Raw genomic sequence first — 5996 nt, forward strand, 5'->3', positions numbered from 1 at the left:
AATATGTATGTGGGGAATGGGAATGGCCACAGAATGCTAATAGACTATATCCAGAAACAAATATTCCTAAATATTAAAAGCAGCACTCACAAACAAGCAAATAGGCAAGGTCCTTTAAAAGCTATTATAACAGGGAAGTTTTCAGAAATTAATAGGCAAAACTAAAAGTAAATCTTTAAGGTAAGTGAGTAAATGTAATGCACTGCTGTTACCTAATAAAAGAAAAAGTCTGTCCAATTGAATAACAAAGCAAAACTCACATAATACTAAATACAAGACACACACCTAGAATAAAGTTACTGGAAAAGACTGCAAATATATACTAGTTAGATGCAAGAAAAAAAGATCAAGGTCTAATTTTAACACAAGATTAAATTCAAGTTAAAAAACATTAGAAAACAAAGAGCACTTTATAACATTAAATGTTCTATCAACAATAAATATAAAACAGTTGTAATTATAGCAAATAATTTAACATCAACATCTTAAAGCAAGAACTATAGAAGATAAAAAGAGGAAATTGGTAGAAAGAAACGAGTGAAGAGACTTCAGTTAGCCCATCTATATAACTCTCTCACCATGACAGATCAAGGGGCCTGTAAGACATTTCCCAAAATTAAACAAACATTATGCCATAAAGAAAACTTCAAAAATTCCCTAAGTGGATACTTTAGATTACAATCTCTAAACACAATATAATAAAACTGGAAATTAACACAGAATCAGAACACAAAAACATCTTATTACCTGGAAATTAAAACTTACTTAAAGAATTCTTAAAAGGGAAAACCCAAGTGCAAATTACAGAGAATTGAAAAACCCAGAAATTCTTAAAATGTTACATATCAGAACTATGGAATAGCAAATAAAACAGGGCTTATAAGAAAATTCATAATCTTAAATATTTATATTAACAAATAATAAAGAATAAAAATAAGTATTTAACCTAAGAATTTAGGAAAAGAAAAACGAATTTAAATAGTGGGAAGCAGCAGGCAGGAATTAATACAGAAAAGGAAAAACTTATAAGCTAGAGAACAGATGATAAGTAGAAGAGATAAAAGAAAAATAAATTCAAAGCTGACAGTTGGGGAAAAAACACAGTGGGTACCACTAGCTAACAAACTGAAGAAAATATACAGAGAAAACACCAAAATCACAAAATAAGTTATTGTGAGTGAATAATCACAGACTTAGAGGAAAATAAAAATTATGTATTCTTTGCTTAGTGTTATACAGACAAATTTAAAAACTTGATTGAAATGGACAGTTATCTAGAATAATATACATTATAAGATCTAACTCTAGAAGAAATGGAAAATCTAAACAATGTCCATAAAAGAAATAGAAGTTGTCAGTGAGCTACCCTGTCAAAAAATACTCTAGATCCAGATGTTTTTGTAAGGAAATTCTGCCAAGTATTTAAGGGGTTCCTAACTGTTCCTGAATGTAGAAAATGCATGCATTTTATTAAGTATTACGTTGATATCAAAACATGTAAAAGATTGTCCAAGAAAAGGAAACTATAGACCAAACTAATATATTAATATAAGTTCAAGAATCCTAAATGAAATATTAACAAATATAATTCAGGTGTTAAAGGACTAATAGCTAGATGAGATTTATTCAAGAAAGGCATGGAAGGTTCCATTGGAGTAAATCTAATATTTATTGTATTAATATATCTAATGAGAAAAGCAATAATAACATAATGTTAACACTTCTCTAGTGCTTTCTATGTATGAGGCATTATTCTAAGCATTCTACATATATTAACTAGCATCCATATGAAATAAGAATCACTATTCTCTTCATTTCATAGATAAAGAAACTGCCTTTGAGAGGCACCAAGGAACTTCTCCAGAATTATACACTTAGTGATAGAAGCACTTTCTGGAACCCAAGCAGTAACTGACTTCAGACTCTATCTTCCAAAATATTAGGGTGTTCTGCCTCTCCTTCATCATTATCGAAGTTGCTAAAATACCATTTGACACAATTTAACATCTATCCCTGATTTTTAAAATACACTCATAAAATAGAGATGAATATTTCCTTAATATGAGAAAATATATATCTCTGTTCAAAACACTGGTTACACTTAATGGAGAAACCATTAGAAGTATTCCAACCAGAGTCAAGAAAACATGAAAGATTTTATTCCTTTGATGCTATTGTAAATGAAATTGTTTTCTTAATTTCTTTTTCAAATAGTTCCTTGTTTATAGAAATGCAACTAACTTTTGTTATGTTCATTTTGTGTCTTGCAATGTTACTGAATTATTTATTAGTTCTAACAGTATTTTGATAGATCTTTAGGTTTTTCTACATATAAGATCATGTCATCCACAAACATACAATTTTATTTCTTCCTTTCTGATTTGAATTCCTTTCATTTCTTTTTCTGGCCTAAGTGGTCTGGTGAGCACTTTCAGTATTGTTTTGAATAGAAGTGGCAAGAGTGGACATCCTCGTCCTGTTCCTGATCTTAGAGGAAAAGCTTTAAACTTTTCATCATTGAGTATGATGTTACCTATGGGCTTGTTGTAAATGGTCTTTATTATTCCATCTATACCTAGTTTCTTGAACATTTTTATAATGAAAGGGTACTGAATTTTGCTAAATACTTTTTCTTCATCTATTGAGATTGTGGTCTTTATCCTTTATTTTATTGCTGTGGTGTATCACATTGATTGATTTGCATATATTGAAACATTCTTGTATTCCAGGGATAAATCCTACTTGATCATAATGTATGATCCTATTAATATGTTGTTGAATTAATATGCCATTAATTCTGTTGAGGTTTTTTGCATCTATATTCATCAGCGATATTGATTAGTAGTTTTCCTTTCTTGTAGTATCTTTGTGTGGCTTTGGTATGAGGGTAACTGGCCTCATAAAATGGATTGGGAAGTGTTCTCTCCTCTTCAGTTTTTGGGAAGAATTTGAGAAAGACTGGCATTAATTCTTTTTTAAATGTTTGGTAGAATTCACCAGTGAAGCTATTTGGTCTGTGTTGGGATGCTTTTCATTACTGATTCAATCTCCTTATTCATTATTGGTCTGTTCAGGTTTTCTGTTTCTTCAATATTCAGTCTTGGTAGGTTTTATATTTCTAGGAATTAATTTTTCTAGGTTACACAATTTGTTATATAATTGCTCATAGTACCTTTTATGATCCTTTGTATTGCTGTATTATCAGTTGTAATGTTTTCTCTTTCATTTCTGATTTTATTAAATGGAATCTTCTCTCTTTTTTTTAGTTAGCATAGCTAAAGATTTGTCAAATTTATCTTTTCAAATTACCAACTATTTCTTTCATTGATTTTTTCCTATTGTTTTTCTAGTCTTAATTTCATTTATTTCTACTCTAATTTTTGTTTCCTTCCATCTGCTAATTATGGGCTTAATTTTTTTTTTCTAGCTCCTTCAGGTGTAATGTTAGGCTGTTTATATGAAATATTTCTTTTTTAATGTAGGTGTTTTTTGATATAAACTTCCCTCTTAGTACTCTTTTTGTGACAGGTAAAATACTTGTACACTGAAAACTACAAAACATGGATGAAAGAACTGAGGAAGAAACAAATAAAAGGAAAGATATCCTGTGTTTGTAGATTGGAAGAATTAATATTGTTAAAATGTCCATACTACCCAAAACAACCTATAGATTCAATGCTATACCCACCAAAATTCCCACCAATGGCATTTTTTACAGAAATAGAAAAAACAATCCTAAATTCATCTGGAATCACAGAAGTCCCAGGATAGTTAAAGTGATCTTGAGGAAGAAAAACAAAGCTGGAAACACCACACTTCTTGATTTCAAAGTATTTTGCAAAACTACAGTAATTAAATTAGTAATGTACTGGCATAAAAACAGACATATAGACAAATGGAACAGAATACAGAGCCCAGAGATAAACTCATGCATATACTGTTACTAGTCTTTGACAGGAGTGCCAAGAACACACAATGGGGAAGTGTTGTCTCTTCAACAACTGGTGTTAGGAAAACTGGATATCCACATACAAAAGAATCAGATTGGACCCCTACCTTAAACCATACACAAAAATCAATGCAAAATGGATTAAAGAACTGAACATAAAACCTGTAACTGTAAAACTCCTAGAAGAAAGCGTAATAAAAAACCTATTTGAGGGCCTCCCTGGTGGTGCAGTGGTTGAGAGTCCGCCTGCCGATGCAGGGGACACGGGTTCGTGCCCCGGTCTGGGAAGATCCCACATGCCGCGTAACGGCTGGGCCTGTGAGCCATGGCCGCTGAGCCTGTGTGTCCAGAGCCTGTGCTCCACAACGGGAGAGGCCACAACAGTGAGAGGCCCGTGTACCGCAAAAAAAAAAAAAAAAAAAAAAAACTATTTGACATTGGTCTTGGAAATGATTTCTTGGATGTGACACCAAAGCACAGGCAACAAAAGCTAAAATAAACATGTAGGATTACATCAAACTAAAAAGTTTCCACACAGCAAAGGAAACAACACAATGGAAAGCCAAGCTATAGAATGGGAGAAAATATTTGTAAACCATGTTTGATAAGGGGTTAATTTTCAAAATATATAAGGAACTCCTACAAATCAATAGCCAAAAATAAATAACCCGGTTTTTTAAATGGGCAAAGGACTTAAATGGACATTTATCTAAAGAAGACATGCAGATGGCCAACAGGTATATGAAAAGATGCTCAATATCATTAATTGTCAGGGAAATACAAATCAAAACTACAGTGAGATATCACCTCACATCTGTTAGGATAGCAAATAAAGGGTAAGTGTTGACAATGTTGTGGAGAAACAGGAACCCTTGTTCATTGTTGGTTGGGGAATGGCAAAACGGTATGGAGGTTCTTTTAAAAATCAAAAATAGAACTACCGTATTATCCAGCAATCCCACTTCTGGGTATGTATCCAAAAGAATTAAATTCAGTATATCAAAGAGATATTTCCAGTCGCATGTTCTTTGTAGCACTATTCATAGTAGCCAAGATATGGAAAAAACCTGAGTGTTCATCAGTAGATGAATTAATTTTAAAAATGTGGTATGTACATAGGATGGAATATTATTCAGCCTTTAAAAAAAGGAAACCCTGCAATATGCAACAATGTGGATGAACCTTGAAGACATTTGCTAAGAGAAATAGTGGTTGTCATGAGCTAGGGGGTGGGGGATTTGGGGAGTTGTTATTCAGTGGGTATAAAGTTTCAGTTATGCTATATTAATAAGTTATAGAGATTTGCTGTACAACATTAATAAGTTATAGAGATCTGTGTGGCTATAGTTAACAATATAGTATTGTGCACTTCAAAATTTAAGAGGATAGATCTCATGTTAAATGTTATCACAAAAACAATGGGACACAAGGAAACTCTGGGAGGTGGTGAATATGTCTTTTACCTGAATTGTGGTGATGGTATCATGGGAGTATGCATATGTACAAACTCTTCAAATTATATACATTAAATATGTATAGTTCTTTGTAATCAATTATACCTAAATAAAGCTGTTTTAAAAAAAAACAGAGGAGTACTCACTTCAGTAGCACAATTACTAAAAGTGGAACAATACAGAGAAGATTAGCATGGCTTTTGCACAAGGATGACATTGCAAATTCATGAAGTGTCCCATATTTAAAACAAAAACAAAACAAAAGAAAAAGAACAGAGGAGGATGTCCATTATCACCACCATTATTTAACATTGTTTGGAGGTAGTAGAAAACTCAATGAGACAACAGAAAGAAATTTGAGATGTAAAAATTAGAAAGGAGGAAGAAAATTATCCTTTTATATAGATAGTAAATTCCAAGATAATACATTTTTTAAAATTATAAACAGTAAGATAAATTCAGGAAAATGGTAGAGACCCCCTAGACCAGTGTCCAGTCACATGAGTGACCAGACGGGAGAACAGCAGAACTGCCCAAGTCAGCCCAGTCCAAATTGTTGACCCACAGAGATGTGACCAAATAAAGTAATTATT

At 32.2% G+C, this 5996-nt stretch overlaps 1 non-coding gene across 1 annotated transcript; it reads left to right on the top strand.

The window, feature by feature from the left end:
- Window positions 1–5541: 5541 nt before the first annotated feature.
- Window positions 5542–5649, top strand: LOC132416163 (U6 spliceosomal RNA). The gene has a single exon (XR_009517480.1). It is a non-coding gene; the product is annotated as a U6 spliceosomal RNA (small nuclear RNA).
- The last annotated feature ends 347 nt before the right edge of the window (window positions 5650–5996 follow it).

Source organism: Delphinus delphis, chromosome 1 (assembly GCF_949987515.2).
Source record: "Delphinus delphis chromosome 1, mDelDel1.2, whole genome shotgun sequence".
NCBI lineage: Eukaryota > Metazoa > Chordata > Mammalia > Artiodactyla > Delphinidae > Delphinus > Delphinus delphis.